The 26418-nt window shown below is 43.2% G+C and overlaps 1 protein-coding gene across 2 annotated transcripts in view; it reads left to right on the top strand.

The window, feature by feature from the left end:
• Positions 1 to 26418, top strand: part of tmtc2b (transmembrane O-mannosyltransferase targeting cadherins 2b) — a 99926-nt gene that overhangs the window by 11396 nt on the left and 62112 nt on the right. The gene's annotated exons all lie outside the window — the stretch shown is intronic.

The raw sequence follows: 26418 nt of genomic DNA, 5'->3' as shown, positions 1-26418 counted from the left end.
CCTGCACTGAGTTGAATAAAGGGTCAGCATCTGCAGAGAGAGAGAGAGGAGACATTACTGTACACTTCAGATGAGGGAAAGGAAATCAGAAGGGACCGGTCATTTGTGCATCGCTGCACACTTTTTTCTATTTTTGTGGACAGACAAGCTGACAGAGCAAATTGAAGACTGAATTCTTGTGGATCCGAAGAGTCCCAGCTGCAGGAGCTGCCTCCTCCCTCTCCCTTCCCTCACTTCCTACCTCTTACCAGACCACAGCAGCGGAGGAAGCACATCTTTTCACAAGCTGCCTCTAATTGATACTGCTGAGCCCTGGGAACCCAAGAGCGTGGCTTTCGTCCTCTGCAAAATGCACAACAGCCTGCAGTATGCCACCCTCTGGGACACCACAGGTTATTTACAACCAGACCGACGCTCTGGTGTCCAGCCTCACGTATAGTTTCATTTAGGTAAAATTTTAAAAAAAACCCTGCTCTTGGATGTGACCCTTGCCAAGCCTTTCATCAAATAGCTGCACTGGGAGAGGGCAGGAGTTGAGTCCAATCCAGAGCTGTAATCTCAGCCTTAGGGGGCTTTTCACTAAATGGTTGTGTGGGATCTGAAAGAATGAAACCAGATATATATGTAGGCTCAGTTCTTACACTTGGTACTGGCTTTTTTTTTTTTGCTACCGTTTGCTTTTCACCACTTGCAGAATATTGTGACTTGTTTTAAATCAATGATTATGTTTACAATGAATCACAGATTTGTAGGCATTTATTGTTTTTCTGTGTGCGTTGAGAGCGGCGTATGTGGCGTCACCAAATCCAATCAAATGTGGTGTAAATTGACTGCTTCTAATGTAGCTTGTCATAGCTCGGTGCGGCAGACGAGTCTGACATCCCTCCAGATGGAGAACAGCTTGTGTTGTATCGTATTTCACTCACAGAGCCAGCTCTCTCCCTCTCTCTCTCTTCCTCTCCCTCCGTCATCATGAATAAAGTCAAACCGGTGACTGATTGATGGGATGGTGATTGTTTACAGGCTTGATTTCAGCGGTTTATTTTGGCTGAGCGCTGACCCTCAGTATCTGCGGCTGCCGTGTTTCTCCTCTTCTTTGACCTTTTCACATGTGCGATTTTCCCCCTTCTGGCTGTTCTGCCAAGTGAGCTCTTCCTCTTCATCAGGAGATGGATACACACAATCGACGAGGGTTTATTTTTCGTCCGAGGAGGAAGTTTAGGTTGGGAGAAAGAGCGCGCGACTGCTTTTTTTCCTTCATCCTTGGTTGGCCCCGCTGAGGTTTGAGGATGTGGAGAGGAGCTCTGTCAGCTGCTCTGACGGGATAATGAGATTTCTTAAATGTGCTCTCAAGAGAAGTAAATTTCTAATCTGAGATAGAGTATGCAAAAGAGAAAGGAGTAGAAGACAGAGTAGCGTGGCACTCGATGGAGGTCTGAGTGTTTAAGTGTGGCTTTGAAGGCTATCTGTTTCAGGCTGCGGTGCACATGTGTTGTCCCGGCTATGAACTCCAGCTGCGTAGGCCCTTACAACATTTACCTGATGAGATCTTAAGAAAGCCCAAAAACCACACCAGATCCCCCAAGCGGCTCCTCTGAACGTGTCCAGCATTTACAGTAGACACATTTCTCTGCACCACATGGTAGAAACATTAGCGGCTGTTTTAATTAGGAAGCAGTTTAAGGGAAATCCATCCTCGGCGCTGCTGGCTTTGCAAGCTTTGTTTTCATTTGTGAGACTGACTGCCGGGTCCCAGATGAAGACCCCTTACCCCCAGACATGTCTATTCAAACAAACCGTCACTCAGAAATCTCAAACCTTCACCCCTTCTCCCAGAAATATGTTAACCTCAGCAAATCTTTTAGCCTCACAGTCCAGTTTTATCTCCTATCTTTTGGAGAAACACGCTCCATTATCTTGTAAAGAGACAAATTGCACCACGAGGAGACGGACAGTCATATCAAGACACCTTCTCGAGGGGAGACGATTTCTGTCTGGGGAAAAAGTGAAATTATCTCACCCCTGTTGGCAGATTTCCTTCACTTGTGTAAAGAAAAATACATAATCAGCACTAAACATGAGATTAAATGAGCAGCACGGCACTCTCCCTGCCTCCGCTGCTCATTTAGTCCCACTCTGAAACATTTGCTAATGCAGTGCGTCCGTTGCTCCACATGATTGATGGGTAAGGCGACGCTTCCACATGACAGCTGAAGTAAAGCAGGCTCGCCTCAGGTAGAATCCACACGAGCCGCCCGCTCCCTCGAGGCTCGGCCCCGTCCTTCTGCTGAGAATAGGCCGTGATTGGCGCTGCCGTTATGTCAGCTCCTAAACAGCATGACCTGAAGCTCTTATTCTCATTCTCCTCAGGAGCTAGCACCAGCTCATTGAGAGGTTATTGATTTTTCGTGTACGAATAATCCACCGTAGTTTCCCTGCGAGCACACAGATGGCTGGTCCTGATTAGGTGAATAAGGATTTCATTTATTTCTTCCTGCAACCGTTGCACAGCTCATTCATTCATTCATTCATTCACTGAAGTGTAACCCTTAATGGAAAATGAATGACTTATGTGTGCAGTGTCTCAGCAGCCTATAGTTTTTATATCAGCTATACTCTGTGTGAGCATATTCTCCCATAATGGGTTATTTTTTTCATTTTGCAGCTAAATTTAGCATGTAGGTGTACCAGCATGAAGACGTAGAACCATGTTTTTGTGTGTTTTGTGATCTCTTACATGTGGCCAACGGTCATGGTTCAGATTTGTGTAGGAGATCTCTGTGCATCTCACACTATGCAGCCGGAGACGTTTGGCTGTAAATCACGCAGATGAATGATTGATGCCGCTTGTCACCGAGAACAGATGAGTTGGCAGCACGAACGCTGGCATGTTTTCCTGTTCAATGAGCTTTTAATTTGCGGTAACGACTTGACATCAGCAAATTAGGTCTAAATCAAACTTCTGTGCAAAGCAACTATTTCTTGTACCTGTTTTCAAGATGCTCTGGACAGCAGACAAATTGCTTCTTGAATTTTGAGAATGAGGAGTTTTTAAAAGGCAGAAACTGTGTTTTCTTTTCATGGACAGAGCTTTACTTTCGTAGACTTTACAGAATAAAAGACTTCTAATAGAGTGTGTGCTGCTGTTAAATACAAACAGCACTTCATAAAAATGCTACCTGTTTTATGCAAAGTAAAGAAAAGGACACAAACCATGCACAGAAAGTGTTTAACAGCATCAGGAAAAAAAACACTGACAGGAGACATTTCAGTAAATGTACCCTTTTTTCCAATTAAGCTGTCTGTTATTTAACACAATTTACAGTTGCCTTTATGGCTAGTTTATTAATTTTTACTGTATTCATTTATCTAACACACATAATTATCACTCTCTCAGTTTGGCTGTGTGCTTGTTTTTCAGTGTAACTGGCTGATGTTTTCATGGGCATTTTGTGTTTTACACTAAATTGCAAGCTTGGCTTTCACTCAGTGCAATTACAGTTTTCCTTTCGAGAGCCGTGATTACGCCGAGCTCGATGTCAACAACCTGCTTAACGCGAGGCGAGCGTCCTGCTGCGGTTATTCAAAAATCTGTATTTTACGTGGAAATAGTTTAAAGTCGAAATATAAATCAATAACTTCTTCCTCAGTACATGGCTCAAGTTTTTTGTCTTTCAGTCGTGCTTTGTGTTGCCAAAGCCTAATAGTTTTACAATGCTCTGTCTGAGTGAGCATACGGTTGGAAAGGACACGTCCAAGGCTGTGCCATAATCACATAATCATCATTATGAATGATCTCATGGCATTTATAAGAAGGCCTCTGGCTTTCCTCAAAACCAGCCTGCTGTCTCACATTATGTCCAATATCTGATTGATAGAGAGAAGAGACGTTTGAAATTTTCCTTTTTTTCCCCTTTTACTCTTGGAAGCTCATCACTGCTATTTGTCTCCCAGTATAACATCTCCAGGTAAACAGAACTGATTCAGCGCCGTCCAAATATTTTCAAACATGGCCGGCAGACAGCAGCACACAGCTCATATGTTGCTCTAAGTTGCTCAGCTTGTGTATCACAGTCCCATTGTTCTTCATAATACTCCAGATCAGATGTGCTTCTGCAGATTCCCTCATCTGAACCCCACACATATTACAGTTACAATAATATTGGCAGAGGCGCCCCATTCTTACACTTGATCTTTCTTTGTAAACTACATAAATCAGATGGATGATTCTGCATGTTTTTCTCATTCTAACAGCTGCTTCTTTAAACTACATTTGGTATGTATAAATTAGCAGAACAGTCGATTCTCCCCCATGCGTTAATTATTTGCAGATTCGTCTGACTCTGTTTTTTTTTTATGTGTTACTGTCAGCGGACCACAGCGATGACTCAGCTCCTGCAGCAGTAGACGCCCACAGTGTAAAACCAGATTAAGCCTTTAAACTATGGGTGGGCGAACAGGCCCAGAGATCACATGACGATGTTTTAGGGTGCAGTCCAGATCTTAATCACAATTTTTCTGCACAGACTTAGTTAAAGTCGTGTGATCGCCTGATTAGTTGTGCACATGTTTGCCAGGATCTAAAGACCGTCACCATGAGGCCAAAGTCACAAGTCTCTGCATCCTGTATCCTGTTTATTTGCTCTGATGTCCTTCTGAAAGGTGCGACCAGAGGTGGTGAATCGTGTTTCCGTGCTTTGACACTTTCAGGATCTGCTCCTCTGTGTGTCCTGATTGTGTCTCAACCAATCGTGCTTTTGGAAAAAGAGTTATTTCCTTCTCAATGGATGTGGATTAATAAAGTTTAGAAAAGCACTGATATTTATTTATGTAATGATGCCATCTTTGCAATACCTTTGAAATGCAGATCACATGCTAAGATAAGAGCATCTGTCAGATCACCCACATGTACTTTAAGGTGGCAGTCTACCCTAATTTATTAAACAACTTATTTGTTATAATTTCTAAACAATGCAACCAATCAACGCAAAACTTGGCACAAAGAAAGACAGATTTACTAGCTGCATTTTACATTTAGCTAAAGTCTGCCACAATTTGTAGTTTCCATAGCAACAGATTTGGCGAGATGCAAAAAATCTTGTGGAACAAATATCTTCAGAAGGAAAATAGCTCTCAGCACCACATTTGGCGTGCTGACTCCTTATGTTATTCATATCCACAAGATTTTTTGTATCTAGCCAAATCTGTTGCTACCATGGAAACTATAAAATGTGGCAGACTTTAGCTAAATGTAAAATGTTTCTACTAAATCTATCTTTCTTTGTGCCAAGTTTTGTGTTGATTGGTTGCATTGTTTAGAAATTATAACAAAATAAGTTTTTTAATAAATTAGGGTAGAGTACCACCTTAAACCTTTTAGTCTCTGGTCAAGAGACCGTTAAGCTTCTCTTAATTCAAAACTCTTTCATGTAAGGGATTTTTGATGCATGTATTGTAGTCTTAGAAGTTCACAGATATGAAAAAAGTCAATATCAGGATTTGTTTTGGATTGAAAAGAAGAGCCTTGAAGGTGAAGCACATTTGATCTGGATCAGAGATTTCATCATGGATTTGATGAATGAGATCAAAGTGTATGAAAAGTAGTCAAACATCATCTCCTTATTTAAAAAATGCATCGAACATTTGAGATGTTTCGTTGATCCCAGTTGGAAATACGGAGATAAAACCCAGTTCTCCTGTGTGTGCATGCGCCACATGTTGACCTCAGCACAGTTACACTTTCTGACAGCTCCAAACCTTGAAGCAGAGGTCACTTGCATATTCATAAACCTCAGTGCATTTGACCTGGATATTGAGCTTTATGCATTTTCATATGTGTGCAGATAATGAAGCGTGGTTGTTATGAGGTTGAGAACAAACAGCAGAAATAAGAGGCAACTGCTCTCTGCATGAATACGGTGCATCATCGTGCGCGGTATCCATCAAAACACTCTTTGTGCTTTCACCTTGTCAGCCTAATAAACCTGCTGTGATGCAAGTTTAGCCGTGTGTGGTGCAACCTCTGGCTGATCTATGAGTCTCCAGGCCAGCGTTAGTTTTACGGGTAAATCCGCCTCAGCTTATCACGAGGAGACTTCATAAACTTTTGATAAGTTGAGCTGCTTTCCTGCTTTTCCATTTTTAATATTTTTTATGGAATGCAAATTGGAGAGTTCTCCCACTGGCTCATTAGCAAATACTTAGGAGGTCGGCCACCCTGTATTAGCGCCGAACACGCAGCGGAAAAACATGAAATCACACCTGATGCCTTATGGTGTTTGCTGAAAACGATGCAGGTTAATGAGGCATCCCAACGGTGCACAAGCAACGTGTACCGTCTCAATCTTGTAGCTGAATTGACTGAATCTCATTTAAATCATTCAGAAGTGGATGCACTGCTCTGGTATCTTGGCAAAGCTCCAGCATCGCTTCACAAAAACACCATTTCCTCACACAAGTTTGAGAGCATTGTTTTCAGCAGTGTTGCTTTCTGTTATTAGCTCGGTTGCTGATGTGTTTACGGCTGTTGGGACTGTGTTTATTTGCTCAAGATTTTATGTTGTTTATTTGGAACCAGTTTCTGCAGCGTACAGTGAGTCCATTCAGATAATTGAGACATTTATGTGGTGGATGAAACAGCGGCTCTGTGCTCAGCAGTGTTTACCTCCAGAGTTTTGCTGTAGCTAAATCATCAGCTTTCTTTTCTGTCTGACTCAGACTGATGTGGAGGTACCTGTTAATTTTCCCTGAATGCTGTCTGATTGTGAGGAGCTGTGCATATGACTGACGTTGACTCTCGCAGACTAATTATCCTGCTGCTCTTTACCCGGCTTTGCTGTAAATAGAGTGAAAAGTGGCCTCATTTCATTTTTTTGTCTTTCTTAAACTGTTGCATCCCTGATCCTGAGTCTTCTGCAATGATACTGAAGGCTGACATTACTCTCCTAAAGTCTGTACTTTATGACTTCCTTACCCTGTTTGCAACTCATTGTTAAGCCCAATTCTTTAATCTTTCAGAACAACTCACAAAATCAGATTTTATATCTTGAAAGGCTTAATAAATTCCTCAAACAACTGGACATTGTAGTTTTTAGCAAGTGTTACTAACATAGGGGTGAAAAGTGCACCTGTTGGAACTACTCTAAAGTCGAGAAGTGATACAAATTTGTTGCTTTTGTGAGTATTTATGGCAGCAGTGCCCATGCTTATGGTAATTGTGGAACAAGAGCATCATTGTGGCTCACTGAACAGTTTCTGGACACCATTGTTGGAACAATATAGAACATTTCCAGTTTAGTCCTTAAAAAAACATGTTCCTCAATGGGACAGCATGCTCATTTGCTGTTTCAGTAACACAAGACATATTTGTGTTGGCAGTCAGTAGAGACATGTGGGTCTTCATGGGTTTAAATGAGTTAAGCGTGGAGTCGTTTTTGCTAACACATAGTTTTGTGTCCCTGCATCAATGGCCGGCGTTGGTCCCTGAAAGAGCAAACCAGTCCACGGCCGGTAATTGATTTGTGAAAGCGCCCCTTCTGGCTTTGTGAAATGAGATGACAAGTACAGTCCTGAGGCACACTTGAGTGAAGGGAGGGTAGGGGGAGAAAAAGGGGTCCGTGACCCACTGGAAGATCGATACTACATGACGAGGCTGTGGAAATCATGCTGCAGCTCTATGTTCCCATGCAGCCTTTGCAATCAACCAACCGTTTTGCCACACTACACTTGGAATGTTATTACAAAAAGCACATCTCAGTGACACAGGCCATTTGTTTTTACTGGCCATGTGTCTGACCATGTGGTTTTCCATACTGCAGGCACAGAATCATTCTTTTTAACTGCCCGTCATTGTAAGTGATATCAAGGACATAAAACGCAATGTGGATCCCAACAAAGGCGTTTAATATCCAGTGCTATGACATGGCGTCCCGCTGCAGATGAACCGAGGCATCACACACATGGATCCCACATCAGAAGTTTTTACAAGGATTAATAACTGCAATTCTGCTCTATTAGAAATAGCTGAGTTCATGTCTATGGGATGCAGACTTACAATCCTGATGTGTGGGGGGAAAGTGGTGTCCATTAATTCTGCTGTATACTGGCATTTGCTTGGGGCAAGACCTAAATAATTTGTTGGTATAACATTAATAATACAAGCAAAAGACAGTAAGGCAGAGATGGAGTGAGTGTGGTTTTTTTTCCTGGGGTATGTCTTCGGCTTTGAAACCAGCTTTCATTCATCTCTTTGCATGTACAGTGTGCAGTCTACCATGCGGTGTAGAGTTTGGCAGCATCACCTTCCAAGTAAGCATTTCTCAGCCAAGAGAAGGGGGATAGGTCAATTGCAAGTGCACTTTTCAAGTCATAAAAATCCATATACAAGTATTTTTCTTTCGGATTTAGACAGAATTCCTCACCCTCAGGAAAGGCAGCCGAGAGGTTGGAGGGAATAATGGCGCACTTTGCACTTCATAAAACCAGTGAGCACACCTCAAGTAAGGCCTCTCACTGAAGGTCTCTCGCTGAAGGTCTCTCACTTCACGCCCTCACAGCAATCCCAGAGGATTTTAAAAGTGAAGAGGAGTGGGGTTCAGAGGATGCTATCTGCCTCCACACCTCTGATGTATGTGTGTAGCCCTCCTCTAGCTGTCCTTCACAATAAAACACAGTGTAAGTGCTATCCAAGGATGATGGAACATCATCTTCTTCCCTTCATTCTTGAGAGTGACAGCCGACCGCTCTTTTCCTGCTGGCTCTTCTGCATGTCCAAAGCTGCCAGTTGACACTCCAAAGTCATAAAAATTGTATTTCTTTGCCACAAATGAAAGAGTCTGCATGAACCTTTGGCTACTGAGCTGAACTAAATGTGTGTGCGTGTGGCATTTTAACCCAGTTTGCATGACTTGAATTTTTAATATCTCTAGAGCTCCAGGAATGTACTCTGTTGCATTGAAATAACAGGCATGGCAGAGAGCTGGGTCTCCATTACATTTTTTCTGCAAGTGGTTTTATAGTTTTGCAGCGGTGTACTTATACCCACCCCTGCTTCTGGGCAACAATAGGACACTGAACATCAGTGGATGGATTATGAGTGGATAAACGGACAAATGAGCGCTTTGTTTTGTCTTTGCTCCCCACTGATGTGTACAAATTGGAGCTGTGTGGTCGGAAATAAACAGGCGGAACTAGTTGCAATCGATTATCTGAATTGTGGTGAACACCAGAGACCAGGATTGGTTCAGAAGATACGCAACCTCAGTGTCAGTGGCTTTGGTCTCACTGTTGCAAAGAACATTGCTTTCCTTGCTGAAGAAATATGTTGATAAATTATTGGGTTTTTTGACAAGAAAATGTAAAAAAAATAAATCATCCAGTTGAAAGAGTAATAGTTTACAGCCGTGCCAGTGACTCCATGAGGCTGCACTTTGGCTCCGGTGGTTCTATGGGTTCAGTTCTAATGTCAGCATGCTAACACGCTCACAGGCATAATGTTTACTGCAGACAAGCCTCAGGACAAACCACAGATCGATGAACTGTATGTAAAAGATGGATGTAGCCACTGGTTTGTAGGCTACCATTTAGACAAACTGGTGGATTTGAACACGCCCATACAAAAGCTACTTTCTGAAGAATATTCTACTTTATCGTCTAAACTGAAAATGAACATCAAACTGCACTGAAACTAGCGATTAAGACAACAATATCTGGAAAATGTTTACTGAAGTAATAAATAAAGTGAGAAGTGGGTTCATGTTCTCTATAACTTATGTACAAAAGGACTTCTTTATGCAACCAGAGGAGTCGCCCCATGTTGGGAATTAGTAGGAATACAGATTTATGCCACTTTCACATTGACTTCACATTATGTCCATCAGCCTGTGTTGAAAGCATAAACATTAAGAAAAACATGCACCAAATCCAGAAATGCTAGCCTAGCCGCGCTAGCCCCATGTTTCTGAAGGCACAAGGGTCTAGGGCCGCTCGACAGGGAGGGAGGCGGGCTAAAAGATTGTCTTTCAAATCCCTCTGCAGCAATTGGGTAGGTATACAACCAATCAGCGCAACGAATAGGCTGACGGAGTTCCTAGAGCGCCGGCGGATTGTGGCTAAGTCCCATTAGCTTCCCAACCAGCGGAGCCAACTGGTATATTAAGGATTTGCCATATCCCGTCGCCATAAGTCCAAATACGTCTTTCTTCTCAATGAAACACTTCAGTGCCGTCCTTTGTTTATCTTTCAAGTTGAATTTTAGCTTCAAATCTTTAAGGGCTGTGGCCAAAGCAGAGTCGAAAGATAACTGTTTATTGTGCGCCGGTTGTTTCTGTCAGAATCGTCGCGCCTCTGTCATCACTTAGTTACGCCCGCCTTCTGACTCTACACTTCATGGTGATTGGTCCGGCCAGTTTTAGGAGAATCCAGCCTCGAGCCTTATGGAGGGTAACTAGACCCACCCTGGTAGAGAAATAAATTTGTTGCCGTGGGTTGTCTAGTGCGGCTAGGCTACAGAAATGCTACAAAAACCACCATTATATTTCAGGTTTGAACAAAAGTGTTGGACAGCACAACAAAACTCACATCTCCATCCAAAGAGTTGTGCTGCCTGCTTTGGTGAAGAAAAAAAAACTTGCAACAACAATTAGACGGATGCATTTCTCTGCACCTGCATCTCAAGTTCAGATCTAAAAGGGAGATAGATGGAAGTGTGCAGCCAAAAATGTTTGACCTGTCGTAACTCAGGACTGTATATGACTCACTAGGTAGGAGGCTGAAATTAATCTTCCCTTCCGCTCTTAATTCACCGACTTATTTTAGGTTGAGGGATAAAATCTTGTCCTCTGAGAAACGCCGGTCTTCCTCTGAACTCTATTATCAGAGATCTCACACAGTAACGGGTTCACGTGATTAAACCTCACTGATTTATTCACATCTGCATGCAGCTGTGTCTTACATGATATCTTCAGCTTCAACGTGTTCTGCTCCCCACTGAGCGCCTCCCGACTGGACTGATGGATTTGCAGAGCAGCAGATTAAGACTGCAATAATCTGTATAGTTGCTACAAGCAGGCATTTAAATTAATAGTCAATAAAATGGCTACATTTTCCAGAGCTGAAGGCAACATTTTATTTTGTTCTGTCCAATTAAGAGTCCCACAGTTATTTGGCTCTATTACAGGACTAAACGAGTTATTTTGCATGTTATGTTTCTATTCAGAGCTGTTAAATTCTACTGCATCAGATGAGTAGTTCTAGGAGTTTATTTATTCCCCCAGTACCCTTGAATATTTCATCACTACTAATCTGCCCCTGTGAGTCAGAGGATCACAAACCGGGGCCAGCGCAATTTCTCGGCACCTCACTGTTCATTACAACAAAACTGGTAGCAAGACGAACGTACACTTTCTGTCAACATGTTATTTTTGAGATTATGGCTTCCCCGCTCCTTCATGAGGAAATTGGGTTGACACAGTGAATTTCTTTCCATTTAAGCAGCCTTAATACTTAATGCTGTTTTGTCTGCCCTTGGGGCCCGCTGAGTGTGCTTTGCACTTTTCTGGGCTGGCACAGATTCTCATTACCCCTGGAAAAACTTCCCGTGCTCATGCAAAACGGTGCAACCTGAAACTCGAAATAGTTTGTGGGAGAGCCTAGCATCGTGCACAATCTGGCGGAGGCGATTTCTGCTTCCTGAGACGAGTTGCATAAATAGAAAACAGCCCCGTGGACGATGTGAGGAAACAGCCTGTGCTCATTTAACACCTATAAATATCTGAGGTGAGGTTAACATCATCTGTTTTCTCCAGAGAGAGGATTCATCAAAAGAGTCGAGGGGACTTGCAGAGCGGCGCTATGTCAACTGTTTTTTACCCTGGTGTGACCTCTTTCCAAGAGGAAGTGGCATTAAATTGCAAAACATATTGAGATCTCAGCGATCACAGTGTATTAAAGCACTGCTGTTGTTCTAATAGAGAATAGCACGGATGTTGAATGGAAGCACAGATCAAACCGTGGTGAGGAATTTTAGGTCTCATTAAAGTGTGTAATACAAAGTAATCCCACAGTCTTCCTCCCGCGCTAGAAACTAGTAAACACTGATGACATAATCGCAATCAAATGAACAGGATTGCGAGATGTTTACAAGACACCATCTATTGTGTGCTGAGAGGAAATTTATTTCTTACTCCCCGGTGAGAGATTCTATTTTCACCAGCAACTTGTCACGCTGGAGCAACCCGAACAGAAAATCAAACCCCGATCTGCCGGATAATGGGGCCTTTGAATCCTTTTAGGACTGATGACGGCGCCTGCTCCTGCATTCATCGGGCTAAATTTGAAAGTTGTGTTTGTTGGGATACATCGGTTGTGTGTGTGTGTTCGTGTGAGTAAACGCTCGTTCATGCTTTTTATGAGCTCATCTGAGCGGCTTCCCAGCGAGTGTGTGTTTTACAGCCAGATTCCTCCAGGATGAGTCTGACTGTTTGATTGAACAGCCCCGTGGCGGCCTCGCAGTCTAATGAGCATCACGTCTAACAGGTGGTCCATCAGAGAACAAGAGGAATTAGGCTCTTAGTATAATGCTTATTTGCTGTCTGGAGAGGCTCTGTTCTTTTACCAGTAGCGCTACTCCTTTCTCCATCCAGTGAGAAAAGTGAATCATAAACTCTATTTCTTGGATCAGATGCTGGCAGCCTGTCTGTGGTCAGTTCTGTAAGTGATCAAACAATCTTAGAAACCTGAAATGTAGTTTCGGTTTATTGACCGAATTAAGGTTACGGACTGAATTCTACCATGAACAAGCTGCTTTGTTTCATTCAACTTATAAAAGTAAGCAGATGGTTTCACTTCCAGTTTTTGCGATTGAAAAATATTGGTACAAAATATTGGTTTATGACATAATACATGTAAATAATTTGTATGACTACAAGCTAAGCATATACAGCATATACAGTTCTACAATGTGATGTGTAACTGTTTTTTTTACTTCAAATACCAAATGCTCACATGCAGAAAACTGTGTTTATATTATTCTTGAAAATGCTACAAATATTCGCATGCTAACATGGTAAACCTTTACATGCAGTTTGCACATACCGCCATAATATTATGCCATAAGCTTTGAATGTAATCGGTCTGTGTGCTTTTGACGGCTCAGGCTTGTTTATACATTTGTGATGTATCTTCCACTGGCAAAGGATTGTGGGTCAGAAAGGCCAGAAAAGCATGCTGGCTTTACATTCTGCAGAGCACATGTTTCATAACGCGAATTCACCAAATAAGCCAGGCTGCTTTCAGTAACTCTGACTTATTGTTGGGTGTTTTCAGTTCTATAAGGCAAATTCACTTTACTCAAGCAAGTTATGATGGGAAACTTCCTAGTCCAGGCCACGCTAACTAGTTGTTGCTGAACCACAGCTCCAGACATTCAGTTTAGATGTTCGATTGCAGTCCCCAGTTTTCATGGAACAGGCTCATGATCCTGGTAGTTTTGACATGCTGCATTCGACTTATAATGTCCTGCATGTTCTGTGTTATGGTGGCGTGGGTTCAAACGCACCCTAAGATGGTAAATTCTACCAGCTAAGCATCAGCATGTCAGCATTTAGCTTAAAACAATCGACAGTGTGTCAAAGCTGTGAGAAAAACTGCAGATTTATTGCTTTTAATTTTGTTCTGCGTGAACATTATGTAATCGGGGGGTTTGTGGAGAGAGAGAATCCTGTCCAGATTGGCAGCATGAATGCACTGCACAGACCAACAGTGATGCAATGTCGACAGAATGAGAATGAAAGCCACCCTGAATATTACAGACTGCCCTCGCCCATTTTTAATTCCTTACATATTCATGACTAAAAAGTTTGCCATGTAAAAGTGGAGAAATTTCTTAGTATCTCCTCTTGATGAGTTCATTTATCGGCCATCCTGAGAGTTCTCAGAGGTGTTTTTTTGCTTTCCTTTCACTCATAGCCACAAGTCCTCTTCAGTCTGAGTTATGTAGGACATTTATTTTATTTTCCGGCAAGATCCTTATCTAAAATTACACTGCATTAGAGCAAAGCGTTAATTGGGTTTAATTAAGGCAATTGCTTAAATCTTACTTAAATCTAATCATAATAAATTCAATGTGATGCTAATAGCTCTGGCCAGAAAAAAAAGATTATGATTCCCTGTAAAGTTTTTACAGCAAAGACAACACGTGAGTCCTGTCTGCTAATGTTGTTTTAAGCATCCTCACTGGATGGACATAAAAGGAATTAAATGCCATCTGCCATGAATGCTTTCTCTTTATTTTCTCTTCAGTTTTGCGCTCGCTTTTGCAGATTCATATTTAATTGTTTGTTTTCTGATTGACCAGGATATGCATGATATCAGACACAGCAGCATATGTTTGGCATGGCCGCGGCACGCCTTTTGTTTTGCTCATTAGACGATGGTGTGTTAGAATGCACGGGCTCAGGCCTGGCTGGGGTTACATGCAGCCCCCCCTCCCCGTCCTCTTTCTCCTGCTTGCAGAGGACTTTTAATGGAATCTGATTTGAAAGCTTGTGAATAATTCCCATGGGGTTGTGGTTTGTAGGTCATTGTGCCATTATGGTTTGTTCCTGGTCTGTCTGAGGCAGGATGTATGCATGTGTCTGCTGTGTCTGGGTGGGTGTGTGGGTGGGGGAAGGGGCAGCAGGGGGTAGAAGAAGGGGGGAAAAAAAGAAGCTTCGTCTCCTTGTCTGGTCGAAGCATCGCAGCTTCTCCCTCCATACGTGGACACCGGGTGAACCCACCCACCCCCTCAGGCCTCCTGACCCACAAATCCCTTCCTCTGGGCAACAAAGGGATTATGGGAGAAATAGACTAATCCACTTTTGGGAATTTACTTATGCAAAGTGTTTGCCACGCAAGCCCCGGCATCAGCCTAATGTTAGAAAGCAGCAAACCTGTTTTTTAATTTTTATTTTTAGTTACGCTCTCATCCAAAGCTGCATTGTTTTTTTTGGTATTTTTGTACTTTCTGTGCGGTGCAAAGAAAGAAAGCGCTGCGGTTCCAGTGTGAGAGCCATTGTTCTTTATTTGGGATACTTGAGAAGAACACTGGGCTTGTAAGGGGCCACCTGCAATAACAAACGACTCCCCGGTGTGTAGGAAACATCCAAAAGCAGCACGCTACATGATTTTTGCTTTGATTTATTAATATTCTACATGTATCAGAGGGGTTGTGTGTGAAATATAGCTCTAGGTGTTGCAAGAGTTTTTTAAAAAACCCACCTTTTGTTAAGGGCTTCCCAGTCTGTTCTATTCAGTAGCACATACCAGCTATGACAGTCTGTTACTTGGACAAATACTTGGAGAGCAACTTTCACCTCAGAACGGTATTTCTTGGCCAACTTATTCCAAACAGCTTTGATCTGGTCTCTCTCGTTTATATCTGGATGTCGTGTCTTTATCTGCCAGTGCGGTGGGAGTGGAGTGATGATGAGTGAAGGAGGCTGAATAAGGATGAACTTATCACCTCGTCTTTGGACGGACACATCGGGTAGAGGCTTTCTCCATAGCTGGCTCTGCTTTGCTTGTTTAAATGTTCCTGTCTTGATGGTGTGATACAGCATCTCCCAGGCTAATTCAGACAGTCTGCAGAGACATAAGTCGAGGGATTTTCTGCAGTAAAGGTTAGCATGCCGGCGTGACTGGAAACAGACGCAGCGAGGGCTTCTTGGCCGGGATCGCTTTATTGTTCTTCCTCGGACATCCCCAGACTCTTGGAAATTAGCCTGCACGTTGTTTGCACAAACTCTAAAATGATTGTTTCCCCTCCACATTTGGCCTGATGATGAAAGATGGTGAGATGTTCTGTTGGGCGATATATTTATCTCAGAGGGAAAGGCTTTGATTTGTGCACCAGAGGAAGAAGATGTGGGTAGTTTTTTTTGTGTATTGCTGCACAGAGCCGGATAGTGTTTGACTCATGTGCAGACTAGATCCCAGATGCCGGACATGGGCGGTCACACCCAGAGTAATGCTGCACAATGCGTGTTTATTACCTCTTATTCTTTAACCAAATATTGTTTTTTTGTTTGATTTTAACTGCTCGACCGCACAATTTAGCAAACGAGGCCGCTAAACTGTCGTAGATGTTTCCTCTCCAGATGCTTTAATGATGCCCTCACCACCTCAGTTTTCACAGTGTGTTCTCAATGCGAGCCAGATGGGTTGGAGGGTGGAGCTAGATGGTCCAGCAGCATGGATGTGGGAGATACCGCTGTGGTCCCAATGTGAGATTTTCACAATAAGACATCCTCCCTTACCAAAATCTGTTTTTGCAAATAGACTTTCTGACAGCACTTTGTCTGAGTGGTCTTCATGGGAAAGTAGCCCTGAGATACCTTCAGTGCACGGAGAAGATAGTCCTCAACTTTGAAGCTGTTTTTGAAGAAACGCATGAAATACTTCAATTTAAACAGAACCTGAATCCCTAAGTGTAGACTTGGCTGTGCGGCTGTTTGTTCTGTTTATCAGTCCCACGCTCTCAGAGCTCTTGGAAGCAGAGCTGTTTTCTTTGCGTTTTTAAGACGGTTCTTTGAGTTCCTCATCATGACATCAGAACAATGATAGTTTCTGGCTGCCTGACAGATCTGGAGTTATTTTCTGAAGTAGAAATGCTGACTTGTAGCTCATCAACATATACATGTCTTCAGTCATTCCTTTGGGTTCAACTGAGCAAACTAAGAACTGACTAATCTATGAATGTACACCCAAAGGACAGCAGAGCAACATTAAGGTTATTGTGGTTATAACACGCCTTTGACATTTTTAGGAGAAAAAAATTCAATATATGTTATTTTGCTATATGGTCAGCCTGGTATTCTGTAATAAAATGGACCGAATTGTGCCATTTTGTCATTAAAACTATAGTCCTCTATAGGGATGTCCCGATCCGATCACACGATCGGAAATCGGGCCCGATCATGTGATTACAGACTCGATCGGGGTCGGAAGTGACCTCCCGATTTGGACTCGGTTGGATATATATGTTTATTTTTATTTAATTTCCTTTTTAAATGAGATGTATATAGATGAAAACAGGAATAGGCTCAAACCTGACAAGGTGGAAATGTTGGTTTTCATCAAGAAAAACATACATGTCCTTCAGTGAAACTCTAGACAAATATGTGCCATTCATAAGAGCACATTACTACTACTGGCCTTACGGTATTATAAAGTGGCTCTTTGTTAACTTTGTTCCCTATTGTTTACATGCCTTTGAGTTGAGCTGACCTGCTGTTTATTTTATAGAAGTTTATTATTTATTTATTTTTGCTGTTGTACCTAAGCCAAAAGGGAAATTTATTATTTATTTTACTTTTGTACCTAAGCTAAAAGGGAAATTTATTTATTTTCTGATTGTTATTTTTAGTCACAGAAATGTACTGTTCTAAGTGTTGTTTTGAATTGACGTTAAGAAAATAAAAAAGGAAAACTTTTCGTAAGTTTTTTTGTTATTTTTTTAATAGATAATATACATATTTTACTATATTAGAAAAGAATCGGATCGGGACTCGGAATCGGCAGATACTCAAAATGATAGGACTCGGACTCGGACTCGGTGGCAAAAAAACCTGATCGGGACATCCCTAGTCCTCTACTTATACTGTAGTAAAATTCAGTGTTCTCACTTCTACTTCCAGTTTCTTGTTACTGGCTAACTTATAAGCCAGCACAGATACATCCGTGAGTAATATCAGCTGAGATTTTGGCTCTGCCCCTTGACTGACTGTTAATTGGTTGATGTTAGTGAAAGGTTCAGACACGGTGGCTTTTCTCATCCCGCAGGCCTCCTGCACAAGCTCCAGTTTCCCCGCTCTCTCAGCGCTCCATAGGAAATGAATGGCCCTCTGGTGACTTGTTGATCTCGTTACTCATTGTGAAAGCGCCGCTAGACTGACTTGTTCATTTTATCGCTTAGATGCAACCGTGAGCGCTGCCTGTTATTTCTTTAAAAATGTAGCTTTTACAGCTGCATGATATTAAATATCATATTTTACAGCATCAAGACACGCTACCCGGTCCAAGAACAAAAAGCACTCTCCATGTTGCAGTTTACTTAACCTCATCTGAGCTGAATTCAGATGGCTTGCTGCATGGAAACAGGAGTGCCGTTAAGCTTCTTGAGCACATCCAGGCCCCTCCCAGGCATCCATCACACACTGGAACAAGCTGCTGAGTGCTGCTTGAAGCGTGCGTGTTTATTTGCTATATATGCTCAGTGCTGACAGATACGGAGTGACAGTTGTGAGATATGGCCTGCTGGACATCCAGGACAGGGATTGTCGTGTGTTATGCCATCGCAGGCCTGCTGCTCTCTGAACTCCTGTCTCATCTGCTGTTTGCAGCGGATAAAGCAGCTCTAAAGCCTCTTGTGTAAGAGACCTGGTCACCAGGAGGAGACAGAATGACGTAAGCGTCCTCCCTTTCTTCCTTCCATTCCCCCCTGATTTTCTGATCCCGAGCACTTGGGAGGTCAGCTGGTCTGCTCCGTTGACCCTAATTCCTGAAGGAAAGGTTTCCTGAGAAGAGATGCTGCCTGTTCCCTTCCCCCTGTTCGGCGGCTGACCTGGAAACAGCACAGAGAGCAGCTGACGCAGATCGGGCCGCAGACGAGGCGCTCAAGTGCCTGAACGGCCTCTCTGGTTTTTTTGATCTGACGAAGGACGTGGCTCCATCTGTTTCCTGCTCCTGGCGGCTGCGGCATTCGCAGTCAGACTGGATGAAGAGAAATGAATAAACGGAAGGATGAGTCATGGCTTTATTTTCATGCTGTGACAAGTGTTTCTGCTCGAGCGCGTGAGACTGGAAATATTGACATGTCTGTTGAATAACTCTGAGGGTGCTTGTGTGTCAGGCGTCATCATAAACACAAACACTCAAACAACAGACAGAGTTGCTGGAAACATTTCCGTCTATAACTGTTTACCAGTTCAACATATTTGCTCGGTAGGTTTCCATTGTTTGCTTTGTTAGTAAACGCGCCAATTGAAAATGTAGGACGTCGCTGCTTGTTGTGCTCCCCTCAGGAAGCTGTTCCCTTCTTACGAGGGTCTCTCCCATTTCTTTCACTCGTTATCCACCTCTACACTCATCCATCTCCTTTCTCTGGTTCCGTCTTCTTGTCTGTCGTCCTCCAACACCTGTCAAACCTATTGTCCTCCTCAGAAGAAGAGCAAACCCCGGCAGGCATGCTCCTGCGACCTTTTCAGTTACCCTCTCCCCACAGGACGGGTGCCTTTGTTCCTTGAGCCTTTCTTCCCAGGTTTTGGGGCAATCAGCAAGGGGGCATCCGTCTTCCCATTGAGGGAGGCGTCGCCCTCGCTGCTCGCTGGGTGTTGTTCTGGACCACACATGGTCGTGCTCCAGTGGCTCACCAAGACCCGGGGCCTCGGTTCGTGGGCGCAGGCCTCGGCTCTGCCTCCTCCGGCCCATAAAGCCCGCTTCTTCTCAGCCTTTTGTCTGGGGCCCTTTCACTTACCCGGAGCTCTGCTGGGCCCTTTGTGCTCCTATGTGGGGGCCCAATGCCTCAGCGTCCACTCCCTCAGCTTTGTTCACTCCACCTACAATATGCCACCAACAAGTATTCCAGAAATGCAATGAATGCAAGTCTTTCTGTCAGGATGAATGTGCCTAAGTAAAGAAGGGAGAAAAAGAAGTTTCATGTTGCTCGGGAGGTTTTTGTCGACGGTTCGGGCGGTTTACTGAGCTGAGCTGATGATGATGTGGATAAACTCACTGGAATACAGTCAGTACAAGAAATCCCCACATTCCTTTCCTTATGTGTAGAGAAAATGAAATAGAATTCTTGTTTTGAAGAGCTGTTTACACGATGCAGTTCATGAAATTTCCCCTCATTTTTTAAACTGAATTAAAACCTTATGCACGCTTACATTTTAGGCCACTCGGCAGTCCCCAACAGTTGAGTAACGTTCATCATATGAATCCAAGAAAGGAGTTTTTTTTTTGTCAAACCTGTAGACATATTTAACATACTTGAGTGAAATAAAGAGCCAAAAAGCAGGCGTCAGTCTGGATACTACACTCAAAACTTAATGTGTGTCTTTATGTCTCCACATCCACTAGCATGTCTGACTTTGCAACCATAAATCTTTATATGCAAGGCTTATTAAGTTTCCTTTTTTTTCTTTTTATCTGCAGAGTGGAGCTTTTTGATGTTTGACACACATGTCAGGGAGGTTTTCTTTCTTCTTTCTTTCATTATATGGGAAGACTTGCTAATTTAGAAAACTTCTGTCAAGGCCCGCAGTAATGGTACCACCCGGACACTTTATTAACATGAGGCATACAAGATGTTAAAGATGTAAATTTATTGAAATCCCTATCCTTGTTTCACTAGGATTTCATTGTAACCATTTTTAACCGTGGAGGGGATGTCATTTTAGCATGTTTTGTTCTGGTTTGCTGTATAAATGGTGCTGATTTGTCGGCGTTGGCTGCACAGACCTGCAAGAATGAAGTGAAGCTGCATTTATTCATGCTGGTTTGTTCAAGTAATAAGTCCACCAGACGTGTGCACCACATGGTCCTTTGTTGTTCTGCCGCTAACCAGCAGTACGGTGCAGAGAAACATCAAAGAGAAGCAGCCACCTCTTGGGTAGCCTTAGCAGAGACCTTGAAAAAAAAAAAAACTTTTCCTGCTTCACCCACTCTGAGAACCATGTTGCCTGGTGTATTTGATGCAGTTTTACTAGATGTTTCTGAGGTATCTGTGGGTTTAAATCCCCCAATCTATCGAGCTCAGTCCAGTTCTTTTCCTAATATCTTTGTGATCCATGTAAAATTTCCAACACTCTTTAATGGAGCACCATTTTATTGCCACTAACCTTGTGTAACATCAGCTCCCTGTCGTGCCAAACTTTAATAACTCCTGTTCAATAAAATACGAGCTTTAAAACCTCTGTGGCCAGTGTGCTTCCGTTGCTTCCATACAAGAGAGTCATTGGAATGGGAGTGGTGAGGGTCTGAGCATCTCCAGCGTTCTGTTTCTCTTCACACTCCCGATCAGACAAAGACGACAGAAGCCCAAAAGTACGAGTCATTTGAACCAAGTAACAGAAAAAAACATGCTGCAATATTACCTCCTGAGACCGTGTATGTGTTCGTATGTTCAACCCCAAGGGCTGTTTTCCAATTTCCACTCATGCCTCACAGGCAAATGTTGAAATCGAGTAACCCTCCCTGTGGAGTCACATGATTCTACTCATTTACAGCAGCCAGTTAGGAAGAAGAAAACAAGCAGCTGTCTGTTTAACAGTCCGACCTGCCCTCAGGAAAAAGACGCTATAGATTGCTGTTCTGTGATACCTGCTCTCTGAAGGGGGGGACCCGGCCAAACGCCATCGATTTCTGCTCACTTTATCCAATTGATTCTGTTTAGTTCATTCCACAGTAATTCAAAGCTAATGATACAGTCTCATCAGCGCCAATTCGCATTTCATTCTTAATATCATTTTACTTCTTGTTTTGCGGAATGTAGCACTTTTGCAAAGCCAGGCTCGTCTGTGTTTTACGATTGGTTTTTAGACAATCCAATAGTGCTGACAGTCGAAGTGCAATGCAGCATCTTAGTTGGGAATTCAATTTAGTCCAACGACGGGAACTGAAGAGAATTGCCTCTGAATGTTATTGACTGAGAGAAAAAGATTAGCTGGGGAATGTCTTTTGTGATGCGGCGAGTGGCGTGACAATACAATACAAAAGAGACCTGAGGAAGACACAGGAGGAAACACTACTGTTAATGGAGGAGGTTTTCCGATTTGAGGCGCAAAGACCTACTGTTAGATGCACGTATACTGAATTTATAATAGCAAAGTGTTTCGTTTTTGTGTGTGTTCTTGTTAAATGTTAATTAATTTCTGATTTTAGAAGGATTATCAAGGAAAATCCACGAGGGATATTTGATGTTGCGTAGATTTACTGCTTCAGTTTATTCAACAGTTAACTTTTGCTCTCTTTTGCCTGAGCAGACGGTTTTTGTGCCATAAAAATGAGCTTTGTGTGACAATAGCAAGCATTGTACAAGCTCCTCTAATGATTCGAACACGTGAAGTCAGCTTGTGTCAAACCCATGTGTTTACTTGTGTTGATTTATGTATCTGAGAGATCCTGCACTTTGTAAATGGAAAACTAAATGGGGAAATTGAAAGTCAGTAAAAAAGAACAGGCCCTGGTTACGGAGGCGGTGTGGTTTGTTGATTCGGTGGCTGTAAAATTTCAAATGCGTAAATGAGCTCCTTCGCAAAAATGCAAATTGACACCATGTGGAAGACAAAGCATTTAAAAACACGTAAGAGGCTATTTGTGTTCCTCTCGGACATGTTTATGGGTTTACAAGGCGCTGCAGTCTCACGCAATGGCAAGCGATGCTGGAGATATTTGGGCTCCTTTTGTATTAATAGAAGGCTTCAGGCCATAGAGATGAGCCTGATAGAAAGTCTTGCTTCAGTTATATCCTTTTTTATTCACTTTTTCTCGGTGCAGCTACACATTTCGACATCATTTACCCAGTGGAAGTTGACATCTTTCATCTGCTTTTGCAAACACACACAAGCTTCAACCCACACCAGTCTAGTTTCCAATTTAAATTACAGCAAATGCCAGATCACTGTTGCACCTAAACCTAATTTTCCTCCCTGTGTCCCATCTCACGTTGCCGCTGATTATCTGAGAGAGGGCAGAAGTTAATGAGGCAGCAATATCAGCTATCAGAGTCCATTCTGTCAGAGAAAGCTCAGTGCCGAGGCCTGAAGGAACACCAAAGCCCCGTCCATCCACGTTAACACTCGCAGCCGCCCACACGCTCACGTGGCTGTCGGCTGGGGCTCTCAATCTCTGCGCGAGTTAGCTACATGTGTCTTCAATTAGGGTCTGGAACTGGGGACCAAATGGGAGCGTTGAAAAAGGCTGGGATGAGAGCAGAGGGAGAACACTGGCCTGTTGTGGTGGAATCTGAAGTGATCACTCTGAGCCGCATCCTTGTCATTCATGAATGTGATGATTCTACGACGGCGCCTCTAGCTTTCGTGTCGTGTTCAGGTTGCTGTTTTGTGGTTAATAGTGGAGAAGCGGCAAATGGCTGCTCTTATTTAGAGCTGAGCATAAAATGATCTGTACAAAGAGCAACCTCATGAATTGCTCTCTTTCTCTTGGTGTCATCCTGCTTTCTTTTGCAACGTTAAAGCTTTTTGCTTGCCCAAGGCTGCAAACGAATAGCCACTATTCACTTTGCCCACAGGAGGATGCAGTCATTTGGTCTGCTTGGGTGAAGGCCACATCTTCATATTTAAACAGACATGGCTATGAGAACTGAGACAAGACACGGCTGCTGCAAATGCTGAAGATATAAGACGTTAGGGGCACTAAAGATGTCTTCTCCTTTCTGCTCCGCTGGCACTCAAAGGCCCTTCCGGCACTTAAGCCCCCCTACCCCACAATAAACATCAGTGAGCAGAGGCCTCAGCGTTGATGTCCCATGATTCAGGCTCATCCTTCAGGCCTGCCGTGTCTCATAAAGGCCCTCCACGCAAAAAGGTTTGTGGAAGAACGATGGCAGAACGCTGGATGGATGAGTCACTCACTCAACGTGTTGCTTCTCTCCATATGAACTCTGGCTAGTGCAGGATTTTTTCCATCCGTCTGCTACGTGTCTCTGTCTGAAGCCCCTCCATGGGTCAGCATCCTCCAAACCAGAACGCTTAAACCTCCCCGTGGTCGGACAGCCTGGATGGGTTTTGCATGCAACACGGCCACAAGCTCAGCAGAAGTAGCCTCCCCTGCATTGATCTGCCTCCCCCTGTGAAAGAGAAGCACTCTGAACACGAGAGGAGGAACAAATCAAACAAATTTATTACCATGTGGCCGAAAAGGTCAGGGTGTGACAAAAGCCTCCTGTTGTGAGGAGGAGTGCTGTGGAGTGGCCCCCTCCAAGTGGAGCCTGGGCGACAACCACAGCATTAGACATGGGTCAGACCGGGGGGGGCATGGAGGTGGAACGGGTCTGAGAACAAAAAGCTTCAGTCTGACGTCCATTTAATAAAAACCTGTTTGGGTAAATTTTCCAGTTAAGCGGTAAATTGGCTAAAAAGCCAGAGACGACACTGAGAAATTCAATTTTTCAATTTGTTGACCATTATGTGACCGTTCATTTAAATTCAGCAAACCACAGACACTTAAATGGATCCTTTCAAGTGATGATTTTGATGCCATTTCACTGCAGGAACTTATTTTATCTTTTAATTTTCTGAATTTTCAGAAGGTTATTCCAGTGTTTCCCTGCGCTGAGATGCTGTATGATTTTTTGTGGGTGTTCTCAGCTTCTTGTGTTTTCTCCGGGTTTTTTTTTAAATCATTAATCTATTTTTAATGTCAGCAGTGAGGCTCTGTGATCGGTGTTATCTGTTGGCCATGCAGTCGGTCCACAGTTTTAATTCTGAACAGAAATATCACAATGGCTGAATTTATTGCCAAAAAAATTTGTGCAGAAGTTCATGGTTCCCAGATGATATACCTTAATGACTGCGGTGACCATCTGACTTTTCCTCTTAGTCCTTATTTGTGGTTTTGAGTGAAAATGCCTCAGCAAATAGTTCATTGATTGCTACTGATCTTCATGCCCCCCTCAGGATGAATTATATAACTTTGGTGATTCCAAAACTCTTCATCTAGTGCCTCAATCTCTGCAGCCTCACCTGAACTTTTGTAATTAATTTCTATATCACATTAACAATCACCAGAGTTGACTAAAAGCTGCTGAAAATACTTTGTTGTTGAACCTTACTCGACGTTAGTACACCCCATGTTGGCCTCGTCCTGCCTTGCAGAGCTGGTAGCATGGCTGTGGACGCTTTTTTTCCGCACTTGTTTTCTGCTTTTTCACCCCTTATTTTGAACAAACAGATGTTTCTGCGTCATTAAGCCGAACTGCAGGCGTTCTGTATAAATATCACCTTCAAGCAGTAAACAGGCTCTTATAAAACCCATCTAAACCCCAGATATGGAAGGGTTCTTAGCCTTAAATGCCACTTTCTCAGCGAGGCCGTCGGCTGAAGGGAGACGCAGTGACGGACACAAAGCTCCACTTTTCTTTATAGACGCAAAACACAAAAGAGAGAAGAGTTAGTGCCTGAGAAAGCGAGGGATGTGTGAGAGAGAGGGGCCTACAGGGTTTGACCCAGCAGCTCTTTGCTGTCTTGCCACAGTCCTGCACATGCTGACAGATTTATTGGATACAATAATCTGAGTGTATATCACTCTGCTCTGCTCTGCTCTGCACGGCCAGCTCCTGTAATTGGCACTTACACCTGGAATCATCTATAAACCTCACACAACTTTACACTTGGCCTGAAAATATGACATTAAGGTGATTTATTCAGAACACTCGGGCTTCGGACGGTGATTTTTTTGTCTTCTAAAGAGCAGCGACGGGATGACATTCTCAGCAATTGTTAAGTAGAAGATGGAGTTTTTTTACTAATGAAATGTTTCCTTGAACAAAAGTTGCTGAGGGGAAATTAGTAGCTACAGTTCTAGGCAGTTTTATCAAACAGAGCTGTGACCCTGAAGGCCCCCGCTGGATATCAGAGGACTGAGGAAGGCTCACGCATACCCCTGGCAACTTTACACCATGGGATTTGATGGCAGAGCTGCCAGGATTCATGCTCTGCCAGTCTGGTTGGCCGGATAGAAGCGTGGCTCACTGGTTGGTTGGTTGGTTCGCTGGCTAGCTGGCTGGTTAGCTCTGGTGATCAGCATTCAGGTCACACCCTGCTGTGCCCATCCCATGCAGCACAAAGGGCTGATCAGGGATGCTAGGCAGCAGGCACGGGCATTCACTGAGCTCTCTGCAATGCTGGACAAGCCGGCCCCGCTCCAGACTCAGTGTCTCAGTGTCCCAGTGTTTGCTTGTCTACTGTGCCATGAAATGGAGCGAGGGTGTATGATTGTGCCAGTGGAGCAATGCAAATACGCTCCTTAGGGGGTGGGGGGAGGACCGAGGGAGGGTTGGAGAGTGCTGCTGGGTGAAGAGTGTTGCACGTTTTTGTTTGATTGTGTGCATATTTTTCTTACATTTTTTTGCAAACTTCAAAAGATCAGGAGTGTCAAACTCATTTTAGTTCAGGTTCCACATTCAGCCCAGTTTGATCTGAAGGGGGCCAGACCAGTAAAACCACAGCATCATAACCTATAAATAATGACAACTCCTAATGTTTCCCTTGTTTTAGTGCAAAAAAGTACATTCTGAAAATGTTCACATTTAAGAAACTTATCTTTTTTGAAAACATTATGGACAACCTGACATTTCTTAAGAAAATTAAAATTATTTTCAACAACATTGTGCCTTAGTTTAACATACACACCAATTTACAC

Source organism: Acanthochromis polyacanthus, chromosome 8 (genome assembly GCF_021347895.1).
Source record: "Acanthochromis polyacanthus isolate Apoly-LR-REF ecotype Palm Island chromosome 8, KAUST_Apoly_ChrSc, whole genome shotgun sequence".
Classification (NCBI taxonomy): Eukaryota; Metazoa; Chordata; class Actinopteri; family Pomacentridae; genus Acanthochromis; species Acanthochromis polyacanthus.
This window is presented reverse-complemented; position numbering and strand designations above follow the sequence as displayed.